The sequence below is a fragment of the Manis javanica genome, chromosome 13 (genome assembly GCF_040802235.1).
Source record: "Manis javanica isolate MJ-LG chromosome 13, MJ_LKY, whole genome shotgun sequence".
Lineage (NCBI taxonomy): Eukaryota > Metazoa > Chordata > Mammalia > Pholidota > Manidae > Manis > Manis javanica.
This window is the reverse complement of record NC_133168.1, coordinates 98,687,166-98,703,528: the sequence shown is the minus strand read 5'-3', so window position 1 is coordinate 98,703,528 and position 16,363 is coordinate 98,687,166. Positions and strand designations below refer to the sequence as shown.

Here is a 16,363-nt window from a genome sequence, read left to right as displayed (position 1 = left end):
CGTTATCCCAAATTTATTTATATATTTATTTATTGCATCCACTGCCCCATTCCCATCTATAACCCTTCTCCCCCTTCCACCACCATCTCCTATCCTGCGTGGATGACTTTCTTCACTGTCCTTGGGCACTAATACCTCCCACCAGGCAGACAGACCCTGGTGTTGCTCTTTTCCACCGCACTTGGGCTCTGACATGCTAGACCCGGCCAACCCTCCACAGGGATGCCCTCCTGTCCGGATTTGGACTGCAACACGTTAGTGGCCACCATTCGCACATTTGCTCTTACCGTCCAGGAACTGGCTGAGGTGCTCTGTTTCCCTGAGCACATCTCCACCCATGCAGGCCCACCCACACCCAGAGCTAGTGTCTGCCTGCTGGCTGGTATGGAAGCCGCCACCGCTGCCAGTTCACCTACGGAGGGCTCATTCTATCTCTGAAATCCAGCTCATCAAGGCTTCCTTGCATTTATACCCTTATCTACCCCTACTGAAAAGTATGGATTATTCCAGTTGTCACCATGAAAGCGAGGGTCCGCTGAGTCCTTGTGCACTCTAACCAGAAGGAGAAATCCTACCACGATTCCTTGAGCACTTATTATGTGCTAAATGCCTTTTGGACATGATCTCAGTTAATCCTATAACACAGCTACTATTGTTCCCATTTTTCTTATGAGCAAACAGAGGCTCAGAGATTACTTCACTTCATAAATGCTGGAGCCTGGGGCTCAGACTAGAAAAGCATATCATTTCTATTTGCCTCTGTGCCCCCAACTCAAAATGGCTCAAAAAAAGAGAGGAAGCAGGTTTGATGGGTTGCCTCATATTTGGGGAGCCTAAGGGAGAGAAGAAGGGCTGGATTCATGCACAAAATTTGTTTGTCTACTAGCTATCTCCCTGAGGGTGTAACCTTCTAGACCAAGGGCTGGCAAACATTTTCTGGAAAGAGCCAGGTAGCAAATACTTTATGACCTTGAGGGTCATATGCCCTCCGCCTCAACAACTCAATTCTGCCACTGTAACGTGTAAGCACCACGGACAGCGTGTGAGTGAATGGGAAGGTCTGTTTCACTAAACTTTATAAAAACAGCTGGGGGCTTGGCTGTTCAGAGGCAGGAGGCTGAGTCTATTTTCTTCTCTGCTCTATCCCCACTGTCAAGATCACTGCCCAGCACACAGTAGGTACTCCATCAGTGTTTGTTAAGTGTATGAGTAAATGAATCACGATGCCTGTATGTTCCTGAAGCACAAACACCACCAGAATGGCCGGTGCTGGTGGACCGGTTGACCAGAGCACAGGAGATCCAAGCTGGGTAATATACTGCAGGGCGTTTGGAAGAGTTTGTGTTCCTTAAAGAAAGGGACAGGGAAACAAATCTTACTTTGTTTATAAAATACAAATCTGCTTGGGGCTAACAGGCCTGTTGTTTCTCATGACAGGCCTGTGAGGTAGGTTTGGACTATAGATTGAATGTGTTCTGCCAGAATCCCTCTGTCGGGACTTAGTCCTCAGTGTGATGGTCTTTGGAGCCGAGGCCTTCAGGAGGTGATTAGATCATGAATGGGGTTAGTGCCCTTGTGAAAGAGACCCCAGAGATCTTCACCGCCTCTTCCACCATGTGAGGACACGGAGATGGCTGTCTCTGAACCAGGAAGTGGATTCTCACCACGCACGGAACCTGCCGGTTCCTCGATCCTGGACTTCCAGCTTCCAAAACTGTAGAAAGCAAAGGTGGTTGTCGGAGCCAGCCAGTCTATGGTATTTTGTTACAGCAACCGGAGCAGGCTAAGACGGCTTGTGTCCCCATTTCACACAGGGGGGGCAACTGAGATTCAGAGAGCTGAGGCCTGCTCATGGCCACGCAGCCAGAGGCAGAGCTGGGGTGCAAAGCCGGGTCTGTCCTGTTTGGCACGCCCTTCGTGCCCAGCTGCACTTCCTGAGGAGGTGGTGGCTTTTGCAACTCCAGACACACATCCTCAGAGCCACAAGCAGCAACCCCTTGGGAAGGCCAGACAAGATTCTCTCTTGTGGGTGGGCTATTCTACCACATTCATTATTAGCACTGTTGCTTAGCATTCAATGACTCTTGACTGAATCCTGGACGAGTCATTTCGTTTTCCCTCCTAGGGTTCTAGAATCCTGCTGAAGAACTTTCATTTCCTCCTGGAAGTCACACTCTTTCATTTCCTGATCTTGGCACATGCTGAAAACGCCCCTTCTTCCACCACTGGTTCCATCTGTGCTCAAACAATCCATCCTTCAGAATGGAACCTCCTTCTGGAAGCTCTCCAGTGTGTTCCACGATCCACCAAGCAATTCTCCAGTTCTCAGCCGACACCACCTGGATGTCCCACAAGCTTAACTCAATTCTGACATCATCAACCTGGAGACAGCGTCAGATCTGTCTTTTAAAAGAGTCAAAGGAGTACATTTTAAAGATCTTACGGGCTTTATTCAGTGATTCATGAATCCGGCAGCCAGCCCATGTCGCAGACAGCAAGGAGCTCTGAAGAGCTGCACAAGGGCAGGAGATGTAAGCAGAAGGGAGAAGAACAAGGAAGGTGTCCTAGGCAAAAAAGGGGGTTGGTGATTGCAGGGGGGCTGTGCCTGTGTGGGATGGCAGGGGTCTACCAGGCAGATTGCCTGTCCAGCTCTGACCAGCTGATCCCTGATTTAAGATTCCCCTTCTGGGAGAGCAGAAACTGTAATTAAGTCTTGGTTTGGTGAATGGGGCTTAGTTTAAGTGACGACATTTCGGACCTGTTGTCTTTTTTTTTTTTAACAGATCACAGAGGTGCATCCTATAAGATCCCACAAGACTGTCCCCAACTTCACACACCAACTTCAGGTCCAGGTCACCTGTACTTTTGACCTATTGGCTATGAATCAGGGGTTCCGGTGATCCCTCATGGGGTCTGATAATTTGTTAGAATGACTCACAAACCCCTGGTGAAACAGGAAGGCAGCAGGGTGTAACTCCTGCCCTGTTTAGAGTAGTGTGGGCCCTGGAAAAGGACACAGTCTGATGAAACAGGGTACTTGAAATTGAAACAAAGTAACAGTTTATTCAGCATGGGGACCAAGTGGTATAGAACAGCTCATTGCCCATAGTCGCATAGGCCCATTAGCTTACAACAGAATATCCGGGAAACCTTCACAGACACAGGTTAAAATATAACTAGCATTCTGGCTGCACCTATAGCAAACTCCCGCTGCAGCAGGCATAAAACCCGAGACACCGAGGGTCCCAGCGGCAACCCTCCCCTCCCTGCGCCTGCGGGGAGTTGCACACTTCCTCTCATCCTGAATAAAGCTCTCTTTCTCTGTGACTCAAGAAAAACTCTGTGAATCTTCTGCCTTGTCGGTTCCCGAAGTTCATTCTTGCAACTCCGCGAACAAGAACCCCGGCACCACTGGGAAACATTTATTTGCACTTAACAGTTTTTTATAAAGGATGTAGATGCACAGCCAGATGGGGCGGTCCGGAAGGGTCCAAGCACAAGAGCCTCTGTCCCCCTGGATGTGGCGTGTGCCCGCCCAAAGGCTTCACCAACCGGGAAGCTCATCAGATCTTGTGGGTCAAGAGTTTTTGTAGAGGTTTATCTCCAGCCCCCAAAGTTGCAGCCTCCAACCACTTAGGTCTTTCTGGAGACCAGACCCATCCTGAGGCTAATTAGGGTCCCCCCCTCCCGCCCGTCCCTGTCACCTCATTAGCATAAACTCAGGTGTGATAAAAAAGGCCCTTTATGAATAACAAAAGGCATTCCTAACACCTAGGAAGTTACAATGATTTAGGAGCTCTGAGCCAGGAACCAGGCGTACAAACACCAAATATATTTCTTATTACACCACAGAAGCCATCTGGATTCCTCCCAGGCTGTGTCAAGGGCCTCTTCCCGGCTCTCCCAACCGCTTCTCCACATCCCTGCAGAAATCCCATGCTTCCTGACCTGCCTCCCTCTCTAGTCTGTGAGTTCCACCTGGGGACAATCGCTCAAAGTAGGTGTTCAACAAGTGCCCAGCGAAAAAATGAAGTAAGCGGGCAGATGTTAGCTCATTCCCCTGCTCAGTTCAATCTGTACACGGACACACACGGCTGCCCAGTCCCGCGTCCCCACCGGTTTTGTCAACTGTCTCTCGCGCTGACAGATCTCATCACCTTTTAATGCCGCTTCCTCCAGGAAGCCTTCCTTCCATACCCACTTGGAGCCCCTTCCCAAACTCATTGGGCTATAGAGACTCTATCACACCCCGTAAGCTTTGATCTGACAGCCGGAAGTTTCCCCCCACGGTCTGCCCCCGATCAGAACCCACTTAAGCTCCGCCTGGCTCAGACAAGCGCCACCTGCGGCTTTCGGGCCATCATTCTCCCCTTCTTTGAAATGTGGGCCAGGCTGGGCTGACCTCGCGGGAACTTTCCAGCAGCGGAATTCTAGTCCCTCGGCTAACAACCACAGACCAGGAGACCACCGTGGCATGCAGGCAGGAGGGGTCAGGGCACCGGGAGCCTGCTGGTTTCCCGCCATGCGGAACAGCGCCGCCTGGTGGTCCAGGCGCCTCAAACACAGGTACCACCCCCTTGCTACCTCCCTCCCTTGGCAGGGCCCGAGTCCTCTGCCTGGCATGCCGCCCTTCCTCCATGATGTTCTTGACAGTGACATAGCAATCCTCCGGGTCTGCTTATTTTCTTCGTATTGAGTATTAGCCCCTCGTGGGCGCTGCGGGCCTCGAGAGCTCCGAGAAGCCTGTGCCCCTCCGCGGCCGTTCTGCCCTGCAGTAAAGCGGGCTCCTGGCTGGGCTGCTGCTTCAGCCCCGAAGGCTCCATTCCTGGTGAAGCAGGTGAACTGTGCCTCACATCTTGGAACAAGGAGACTTCCAAGGACATGGGCATGCTTCTCCCACCTTTGGGGAGACCCTCCTCTGCCCTCTACTGTCACCAGACTTCTTGAAAATAGGTTTTCCTCACTCTGGTCTTTCCCGGCCTCTTACCTCTTCTTGGCCTCCCTGCCTCCCACCTCTCTGGAAGTTCACCTAATGCTGCTCAGTGACATAAGCCAGACACAAAGGGACAGACCCTGTCTGATCCCACTTCCAGGAGGTCCCCAGAGGAGCCCCGTCCACAGAGACAGAGAGTGGGTGGTGGGGCTGGGGGCTGGGGGAGGGGGTGGGGAGGGCGTGTTTCATGAGAACAGAGTTTATATTTGGGGATGATGAGAAAGTTCTGAAACGAGATAGCAGCGATGTTGGCACAGCCTTGTGAACGTACTTAATATTACTGAATTGTACACTTCGAATTGCGAGTGTTGGCTGGTAGCTAGATTAATGTAGTCATCAAATTAAACATATTCATGTAGTTCAAAGAAGAATTTGTTTATCCAGAGGATTAATCTTCTGGAGGTGAATTTCAATTAGAGAATTTCGATCAGAGATATTTTATAGCCTTCTACCTCCTTCTTCTATTACAATAACTGAAATGAGATCCGTCGTGGTGTTCTTTATGGATTCCCGTCTGTGAAACTGACAATCCTGCAACAACAAGGGCAGATTACTTGATCTTTTTGTGCCTCAGTTTTCTCATTTATAAATTGGAGATTAAAATGGTACCTACCTCAGAGGTTTGATACGAGGATTAAGTAAATTAATATTTGGGTATTGAGAACAGGATCTGGCCCGTTGTAAGCATGTACCAGCCATGACCACCAACTATTTATTCTAGTAACACTGGTACAAATGGATGATTTGCTCTCATGTGCAATATATTTATCTTTTTTGCTTATTTACTGTTCTCTGAAATGTGGAGAAACAACTCTGGATTAGGAGTAAGGAATAATGGATTTTACTCCCAAATCTGCCAATAGTTTATTGGTGGCCTTGAGTAAACTGGGCCTCAGCTTCTCATTTACAGAATCTACATGGTTGAATCCCAGCTTTATAATACATAAGAATCATGTGAGGTGCTTGGGCGAAAGTGTAGATGTCTTGGCCTCTCATCAAACATCTTGATTCTGGAAGCCTGGGGATAGGCCGCAAGGAAGAACATTTTTAATAAGTTCATAAGTGCATCAGATGCAGGTGGTCCATGGACCACACACTGGGACATATTAGACTAGATGACCTCTCATTTCTCCCTATTTAGTACTCAAATGTAGACAACTGTGATTCAAAGTCATAAACAAAATTGTTTCTCTGGAGGTTTAAATATCTTATAAATGTCCTATAAAATGCATGAAAACTCATTTCAAAACCTGTATTAAGTCTACATTGTGAATGCCTCTGGTTATTTGTTAAAAAAAAATTGCAAGTATTGGGTTACATACATGTTATCACAATTAAAATTTTTCCAAAAAAAAGGAAGAGGGCGGAAGCTGCTATAACCTCTAAAAGTCTAGGCTCAGACCTAGCCCATCATCGTTTCTGGCTGGTCAGAACCAGTGTCAAAGCCAACTCAAATTCAAGTCCTGCCTCCTTCACAGGAGGAGTGAAATATATTAGGGCTTTTCTTCCATCTATGAGAAAACCTACGAGGTCTAAGCTCACACTAATCAATGTTCAATTACAAATTTTGAATCCAAAGTTGAACCCAGAAAAATATTTTGACTGTATTCAAATTTGTTACCAGCTAAATACTGAGAGAAGAGCCTTTTGATAAATTTGAATATGCAAAATTCGACTTCGAGGAAACAATAACCATGTGGCACACACACACACACACACACACACCCCACAGTGGTAGAATGGACCGTTGGTCAAAGTTGGACAGAAAGAGCCCAATTAATGAATCAAATGTTTCCAAAACGCACACAGTAAAATGTTCCTGATAAAAATGATTTCCATCAAGTAAAAATGAAGTTTGAAAAAAATCTGGAAACAGTTTAACAGCCCTGAATAGGAAAGTGATCCAGGAATCTAATTGGCTAAATGCGGTTCATGATTCAAAAGTCTTTTCCAACAGAAATGTGTTGGATTTTTTTTTCCCACCGTGCTTATAAAAATGGAATCAAAGTGTCCCCAGAATAAAACCATCCTCTATGTGAAATTGGTAGTGTGACAAAGAGACAGTCAAACGTCCTGTACATCTTCCCGGTGCTTGACTTTATTGCCCAGACACTACATGCTTCTTATTTCCTAAGCAATCTGGCCCTTGTGTCTCTCACATCCTACCTACCGGTCCAGGGAGCTGCACTGTTTCTGAAAAGTGGTGGCTCACACAAACCACCCTTTCCTGAGGGAAATCACTAGTGGGGGACAACCTCTGGATACTGGGGCGAACCCCAAGACTTTGGCTTTTGTTCTTATGATGGCTCCTGAGAACCCCACACTGAGGGACCACAGGCAGCCAGCTCAGGGCTAGCCCTGTCTGCTTACTCAGTCCTCACCGCTTCCTACTGTCCCGACTTAATACCCTGCATCCTGCATCTAACCATGTCCACGGGGGCCTAAGGCCCCCTCCCAGGCCCACCCGGGAGTCAGGGGACAACGTCAAATTCACTTCAGCTTCACACTGCAAATCCAGTCACCTTGTGACTGTCAGGATGACGAAATGCCAGGCATACAAGATTATTTTTAAAAGGAGGGAGGTAAAGATCTGTTCTTTAAAAAAGAAGATGGAGGGGGGAGATATAGGCATGGGAGAGAAGGAATTAATTAGATTTATTTTTACCACCCGGGATTTTAGAAATATGTTTTGGGGACTTTCTTATCAGTTCCAGGATTTTAATAGATGCAATGCAGATAGTAAGAGAGAGAGAATAGTACAGAGGCAGAGAGAGAGTATAGATAACAGCAAAGAGGTGCGGACAGATTCAGAGCGATGCGAACAGAGATGGACAGGTAGAGGCGGGGCGTGGTCAGATGTCAGTGATGCCTACCGAAACCAGACAGAACCCCCAACTATTTAGAAGGCTGAGATCTCAGACCTTGGAAGGTCCTGACACTCTGCGTCCCAGCCATTTTTGTCTACCCATTTTCAGCCCCTATTCTGAACTTACCGCATCGCCCTCTCTCCTCTGGCTGGGTGGTCCCTTCCAAGGGCCCATCCCTTCCTCTCGAGGTGGAAACGTGTCCTTTTCGCCAAGTTTTGCCCACTGTCAGTGACTGTCCCTACATGTCCCTTCCTAACCCGAGTGACCCTCCCCCACCACCACCATTCCTTTCCCTGGTAAAAGAGTGGTGGGCCCACCTTCATTTATTCATTCATCCGTTAGGTATTTACAAGCAGTTCTCATGTCGCGGGCCCTGCTCAGCAATGCGGGTGACCCGGGGAGACCTGACTTAGGCCCTGCATCACCCCCGACCCTCGCTCCCGTCAGTCTTGGGAGGTAGGGGATGGGAGGGCCACGCAAACAGGGATAACACCTTCTGATCAGAGCTTTGATAGGGGAGCATCAGTTACAGCGAGCCTCAGAGAAGATACTTAACTAGGCCTAGACTAGGGCAGGGCATGCGCTGGGGTCTTCGGTGGGACTCTCACCCCCAACAGCCCCACCCCCAGCACAGCGGGGCTCTAAGCCGAAGCGGTCTCACCACCTAGCCCTCAGCCTTAGGGAATTCTGGCAACGCCCGTTCCCAGCCCCAATCCATTAGCCTCTCCCTTATCTGTCCCCGCCCCCTCGGCGGGCCAGGCCACGCCCCCTAAGCCCCTCCCCTATTTCATTGAATGCAGGCCTCAAGCTCCACCGCCCGGGAGGCCCGACTCACCAATCTCACGACCTCATTGGTCAGAGAGCGTCACTTCACCGCCCTCCTTCAGTGTCATTGGCTCACCAGGTGTCAGTCTTGTTTATAGAGTGCCAACAGTTGCCAAGGCCGAGATTTGAGGGGCAGATAATAATGGACAACCTCAGTACGTCTCGTTATTGGGCAGAAAGCCCGGCTCTGGGCGGGGCTTAGGGCCAAAAGCTCGCTGCCTCTGTCTGGGGTTCTTCAGGGCCGCAGCCTTCCCTCAGAGACACCCCCCTCCTTCCTCACGATTGGTCCCGCAAGGTGTTGATCAACAGGATTTCACAATCCAATAGGCAAAACTACCTGTCCTTCACTGCTTCCTTAATTCCAACTCGCTTCTCTCCTCAGAGGAGGCAACCTCCTGGCCGTAGCCAGGACCCGCCTCACGGAGTGGCCCCGGATTGGCCGGACGCACCGTCACTCCTAAATAGTGGACGGAGCCTGGGTGCCGGGGGTGGCGAATTGGCTGGCTGAGCCTTGGGGGCGGGGCAGCGGCTCCTGTCAGCGGGTGAAATGGCAGCGGCGGAGCCGGCGGCGGCCGCGGTCCCGGGGGGCGGCTGAGGGGGGCCGGGCCGGGGCTGCGGGGCGAGCGACGCGGCGGGTAGCCGGCGGCGGCCCGGGACAGCGAGGCTGGGCACGGCGATGGCGGCGCGCTCGGCGCAGGTAAGGAGGCGACGCGGGCCGGGCCTCCGGCGCCTTCTCAGGCCGGCGGTTCCGCGCTGCGGCCCGCGGGGGCCGGACAAGACCGAGAGTCGGGCCGCCCCGCCGCGGAACCCGCGCCGGGAGCCCTTGGCACCCCCAGCACGGAGCCCGGCCGAGAGCAGCACGGCCCGGCCCGCTCCCCGCCGGTTCCCCACGCCTCGGACCCCTCCGGGCACCCTCCCCACCTCGCCCCCTCCTCGGGAGGCCCCCGCAGGCCCGCGACCCCTGCTCACCCCTTCCGCGGACCCTCAGGACCCCTCTCCGGATCCCTCGGGCTCCCACCCTCCAACCGCAGACCCGCCCCCCAGGAGCGCCCCTCCCCCAGATCCGGGACTCCCCCCCGCCCGCGCCCGATCCCCCAGGATCCCCCCCACCTGCACACCCCTTGCCACCCCGTCCCTCCCCTCACTTCTGTCCTGTCTCTGGGCCCAGACCTGCACTCACCACCAAGGGTGCCAGCCTCAGAGCCCTACCCACCCCTGACCCCACAGGACCCCTCCCCCAGCCTCTGCGAATCAGGGTTCCTCCCACAGGTCTCACCTCAGCCTGGCCGCCCATCTCCCACCCGCAGCAACCCCATGCCCAAGGGAACCCCTAAAAATCACTCCTTGGGGTCCTCCCGCTGTATCCCGGATCCTGTCTCCTCTTGATGCCTGCTTCCTCGTGCTCAGGACCTCCCAACAGATGTCTGAACCCCCCTCCCCACTCAGAAACACACATTTTTCTGAGAGCCCTGCACATGCATGCACACACACACACACACACACACACACACATTTGGGACCAGCAGTTCTCACACAGAGAGACTCCCGTGGACCCCCAGCAACTCACTCTGACAGATACCCTGGCCCCTGACATAACAGACATGCAGGAGCTCCTGACGTGCATACACGCACAGAGCCAGGCACTTGAATCCCCAACACACAGAGAAGAGCTTAGGGCCTCCAACACAGATCCCCCCAACACACACACACACACACACACACATGCAGGATGCTCAGCGCCTCCTTGGGTCCCACCCAACTGGGTCCTCCTGGAGCCCCTGGCAGCTCCTAGCTCAGGCTGAGACTGGGAGATGCGAGCTGCCTGGCCTGCTGGGCCACACCAGCCTCCCAGAGTCAGCGTCCCCACTGGGGCCCTGGAGGGTGACAGGGTGACCCAGAATCTCCCAGCACCCCTCTGGACATTTGCCCCAGGCCTCTTCCCCTTTATAATTCTCTCTGCCTTGCCCTTCTTCAAAGGGAAGGACACTCACTCTCTCTCCTATACCAAAGTCTCCCAAAAGGAACCACTGCCCGCCCCCTGATTTATGCACACCCCACCCCCTGGCGGGGAGGGTGGGTGTTCAGACTCCTGGCCCTGGTTCCGAAGTCTGACCAGACTGGTAGGACTGCGCATCCCGACCCCATCGCGTCCTCTGGCCTCCCATGGCAGGGGTAGCCCCTGACAGCCCACACTGAGTTCCTTTACCCACGAATGGGGTGTTGTGCCAAAATGAAAGCTTCCTTCTCTCCTGGCATTTGGGACCCTCTGGGGCTGAGCTGGGGCCGCCAGAAGCATACAGCTCTTTGTTAAGGAATATTTCCAGAAGGGAAAAAATGTGCTGAAGAGGCTTGGGTAGGACGTGAATGAGTAGTCAGCTTGGTTTGTCCCTCGGCCCAGCTGTGATGGGGCCAGAGGAACCGTGTGTGAGCGTCCTTCTGGGCTGTGTTTCTCCCCACCCGTCCTGCCACCCAACAGCTGTACTCATGGGTCCAACCTGTGGGCTCTCCTGGGCTTCAGTGGCCAACGGCGGGTGGTTTGGAAGGAACTGCAGGCGGTGCGGCCCCAGCGCTGGGATGAGGGGAGACAGAGAGGAGCAGAGATGACAGAGCTGCAGGCTGGCGTGGCCAGGTCTGCAGGGAGTGAGGCACTGGTCCGGCTCATGTGGAATCCAGATCCGTGCCGCCCCGCATGTCCTGTGTGGGCTCCCATGAGCCACATAAGCTTCCTGGAAACCCTCAGAGAAGCAGGCCTGGGCTTCTTTGTGGATGGTCATTAGTGGACCGTGGACAGCCCTGGGAAGAAGCACAGATTGGCTCAGGGTCTCAACTTCTCCATCTGGAAAATGGGGGGGATAAAGCCTTGGAACTGTGCTTTGTCCTGCAGGGGAGCCAGTGATGTTAGGCTGTGGCCCTGAATGTCTGCTGGGTATCATGCAGAAGAGAAGGGGTTGGTGGGGTCCAGGAAGGTGCAGCACCTATCTGCAGGTGCCAGCAGACCCACTGGCCACCCTGGCCCCCTGGTTAATGCCTCACAGGCTGATGGCCGTCCCCCTGCAGCCAAGCTGCACCACAGGAAGTCTGAAGGGCTGAGAGATGGTCTGTGGGATTTGTGGCCACATAGGGACCTCTCGGGGACAGAGGGCAGGGAGAGGTTTGTCCTGCCCACTAGCCGAGGGGAGGAGGGAACGCAAAGACCCCTGAAGGTCACGAGGTGCTGGAAACAAACTTCACTCCACACCTCCCCCGGAGGGGACTTTGCGCGGACGCAGTGGGGCCAGAGCCTCCCCAGGAGAGACCGTGACCTCCTTAGGAACACAGGAGAAGGCTCCCTGGGAGGGCTGGTGGACGTATTGAGGCACTTCTAGTCGGTCTGGGGTACAGCTGGTGTCTGAGTGTGAGTGCTGTCACAGGTGCGGGTGGAAGGGGCAGATGTGGCCCCAGCCCCCGCTGGCAGAATACAGATGCTGACCCCCGCCACGTCCTGGGAGTCGTCATGTGCTGGGGTCTGAAGGACTGTCAGGTGTGGTCCCCGTCCCGCATCTGGTGACCCTCTGGACATCACCAGACAGGCGTTGAAACCAGTCGCGCACACCAATCAGGCCCCTGCCCTGTGTTAGGCCCTGTGCCAAGCACCATTCCCCATATCTCACTTAACCCTCCACAGCACCCAGAGGCCGTGGGATCCCAGCATGTGTCCTTACCTCCATGGCCTGCTGCCTGCCGTGCGGAAGCATGAGGCGAAATTACATGCAGCATGCTGCACAGACGGGCGTTCAGGCAGCCTGGTGGTCTTGCCAGAGGCCCAGGAAGCAGCAGCGAGCTTGGTGCAGTCAGGAAATGATGCCTTGTTTGGTGGGCTCCACCCTATAGGCTTCCCGTCCCAGTGCTGCCCACGGGGCACACGCTGTGGGACACTTGCTGCTGGACGGGACCCACAGTCAGGAGAGCTTGGAGGGCTGGCGGACATGCTCTAGACGCCACACGGAGGTGGGAAGAAGGCAGGCTAGGAGGACCAAGTCCTGGGGCCAGGGAAGAGATTTATCCCTGCCAGTGAGATTTCAAAGGCGGCACTGGCACTTTTCTTTGAGTTCTCAGCGTGCCGTGATGTGCTGATGGGCTTGTCTCCAGTGGTCTGCCTCCCACAGCAGCCCGCGAGTCCCGCGGGGCCGCGTGTGTCTGTCCGCTCACAGCTGGTCCCAGGCGAGGACGGCACAGAGCAGGTGCTCAGCGAATACGTGGTCGGTGCGGGGAGCTGACGGTATCCCCTCCCCACCCGCTTCCGAAAGGGGGTCCGGATCTCCTCCATAGGAAGGGGCGGGTCGTGTGCCTGGGAGAGCCACTCACCCCCGTGCCTGGCGCCCAGGGCCTTCGCGGCCGCCAGAGACGGCAGGGACGATGCCGTCTGGGCTTTGAAGAACCAAGGGCCCTTGCTTGACGCCTCTTCCTCCTCACCTGTCCCTGGAAGGCTTATGAGTGTTTCTCTTTGTCGTTCTCAGCACACGCAGCTAGAGAGAAATGAGGGGTTTGCCAGGAAGGCACCTGTGTCATGGCAGAAAGTAGGCTGGTGATGGGGCAGGGGAATAACTTCTCCTCGTTTTTTAGGTCAGGATTCCACAGGTCGTAAGGGCGCATCCCTCAGATTTCAGCCTGAAGGTGTGGGCTTCCGCCTCTGTTATTACCAATAACAGTGGCAACAGTTTTACTGTGCCGAGTCTTTAAGCAGGGCTGTTCCGTGGGGCTGGCTGCCGAGGGGTGAGGTTTGTTTACTCATTCCACAACAGTGGTGGATGCCTGCTGGGGCGCTGGACTCCGGGGTCCAGGAGTGGGCGAGACAGCCCCTGCCCGCGTGGAGCTTCCCATCCGGCAAAGACACATACCACGCATGGGCCAGCGCCTGTCCCACGCACTTGACAAGTTTAGCTCAGGGCTTCCTCCCAACAGGACCCGTGAGATAGGTACCACTAATTCTGTTTTCAGATGAAGAAACTGAGGCGAAGCACATCGTAGCCAGGACCCCACAGATAGAAGGTGATGGAGGAGGGATTTGAAGCCAGGCCGCTGGCTCTGAAGTCCTGACTTCAGGCGCAGAGCTCTGCTGCACACGCAGCCATGGGGGTGGGGGTGGGGGGTACATGCATGTACATCCGGGGCAGCCAGAACCAGGGACAAGGGGAGGGCCGGCAGTGACCCCTGAATCCAGCTGTTATTACCAATAACAATGATAACAGTTTTCAGAGTTTTTACACCTTCAGGCTAAAATCTGAGGGACGCACCCTTATGACCTGTGGAATCCTGACCTAAAAAACAAGAAAAAGTTACCCCATCACCAGCCTACTTTCTGCCACTGACACAGGTGCCTTCCTGGCAAATCCCATTTCTCTCTAGCTGCGTGTGCTGAGAACAACAACCCAGTCCTCGTTCGATGAGGGGCAACTCAGCCATTTCCCCAGGAGGAGGAGCCAGCCTGGGCTGTGGTGGCCCTGGGGCACGTGGCCTCTCCCAAAGCATCAGGTGCAGAAATGATCCTGTGCCTCCCATTAGTAGAGGTGCAGGACCAGAAGCCAGGGTGGGGAGGGGAGGCAGGGAGCCGAGATTGAAAGGAACTGTGGGGTCTTTATTCCTGCCTCTGAAAATGCCAGGCTCTGCAAGATGGCTCCTCCCCAATTGCTCCCCTTTCTGTTGAAAGCCAATGGCTGCACTTTACCGAGTGGCCTGTACACTGGGCACGCCGTGTTTTACGTACGTTATTCCTGAAGTGAAAGAATGCAGTGTGAGTGGCTTCGAGCAAAGGTTCTGGATTCAGAAATCCAAGTGCAAATTCTTTGTGGCCTCACTGGACCCCAGGAGTGACCCCTCGCCAAGGCACCTCTCGTGCTGTGACTGTCCTTTACTGTCTGCACCGGCCCGCAATCCTTCTTCCTTCGTAATTTTTAAGACAGACTGTTTTTTAGAATAGTTTTAGATTTACAGAACAATCCACAATGTAACAGAGAGTTCCCACATAGCTCACCATTTCCCTTTTTAGTGGAGTAACATTGTGCACTACGCTGAACACTGTTACAATTAACAGGCCAGTATTCATACCTTCTTAGCTACAGTCCACACTTCATTCAGATTTCCCTACTTTATCCCTAATATCCTCGTTCCCTCCCAGGATCGTGTCCTGGGTCCTCTGTGATGTATTCCCACCACGGCTCCTGGCTGGGACAGCTTCTTAGTTTTTTCTTGTCTTTGATGACCTTGGCAATTTTGAGGACTGGTGAGGAATTTTCCAAAATGTCCCCTAATCTGGATTTATCATGTGTTTTTCTCATGGTTACACTGGGGTGCTGCGTCTTTGGGAAAAAGACACCGAGGCGAAGTGTCCTCACCTCATTATATCAAGGGCACAGGCTGTCGACACGACATCACTGCCGGTGTTGACCTTGGTCATCAGGGCTGAGCAGCACAGAAATGTTTCTCCTTCATCCATCGGATGTTCACTGAGCACATACTAAATGCCAGATGCCGCTTTAGGAGCTTGAAGTAGAAATCAAGAAGATAGGCCCTCGCCCTCAGAATGTTCACAACCTGGTAGGGCGGGCAGGTGCGCAGAGGAGGAACCACGGGGAACATGTCTCGGGCCGGAGCATAGGGGGTCGTTCTCAGGGGGAGAGGGGAGAAGTGAGCCAGCGCACTGGAGGCGGGGGTTCATGGAAAAAAACACTCAAACCGGATCTTGGAGAATGCCTTTCCAGAGACCAGCAGGTGCAAAGACAGGCAGGAAGCAGTAGACGCTCCTGAAGGACTGGGTGTGGGGGGGGGCAGGCGCAGAAGTGGGGAGCCTGAGCAGCAAGCCAGGCCTGAGCCGGTGGGTACAGGCAGGCCCGCCTGCAACAGGAGGAGGGGCCGCTCTGGTCAGGAGAGCGTGGAGTCTGAGGACTGCACCGGGGGCCAGGCGTCTCCCTGAACAGCGAGCCCAGACAGGCTCCTGCCTTAGCCACAAGGCCCTGCGGGGGTCTGGCCTCTGCAGAACCTTCCAGCCTCTTCTGGGCTCCCACCCCTCCGCCCTGCTTCTGCACTGAGGTTCCTCTGTCAGCCCACACCCTCCTTTACCATTTTTTTAACGGCGTTATCATTCACTTACATAAAATTCCCCCTTTTAAAGCAAACAGTTCATTGGGTTTTTAGTACATTCACCAAGTCATCACCACTGTCGAATTCCAGAGCTCTTCAACCCTCCAAAAAGAAACCCGAGAGCAGTTCCCACATCCCTCCCATGCCCAGGCCCCGGCCCCTTACAGCCACCGGTCGGCTTTCTGTCCGTCCACATCTGCCTGTTCTGGACCTCTCGCACGAATGGAGTCACACGCTGTGAGGCCTTGTGTCTGGGTCGCTCACTGAGCACCATGTCTTCGAGGTCCGCCCACGCTGTAGGACATGTCAGAGCGTCCTCCCTTAAGGCTCAATAATATTCCACCATGTAGCCAGACCACATCGAGTTTATCTGCTTACCTGATGGTGGACAGTCCTGTGGTTTCCGCTTTTTGGCTAGTGTAAGTCACGCTGCTATGAACAGCTGTGTGCCAGGCTCCCACACAGATGTGTTTTCCATTCTCTCAGGTAGATGCCTAGGAGCGCAACTGCCGGGTCAGATAGCAACTCTTTGTTTAACTTTTCGGTCTGCCACGCTGGTCTC

The 16,363-nt window shown here is 53.7% G+C and overlaps 1 protein-coding gene across 4 annotated transcripts in view; it reads left to right on the top strand.

The window, feature by feature from the left end:
* The first annotated feature begins 9,239 nt into the window (after positions 1 to 9,239).
* Positions 9,240 to 16,363, top strand: part of EVI5L (ecotropic viral integration site 5 like) — a 26,034-nt gene continuing 18,910 nt past the window's right edge. For 2 of the 4 annotated variants that reach the window (XM_037018236.2, XM_037018235.2), the window contains exon 1: positions 9,240 to 9,382. The gene's annotated coding sequence lies outside the window, so the exon portion shown is untranslated. The remainder of the gene's footprint in view (positions 9,383 to 16,363) is intronic. The other 2 variants (XM_037018234.2, XM_037018233.2) reach the window with 1 other exon arrangement.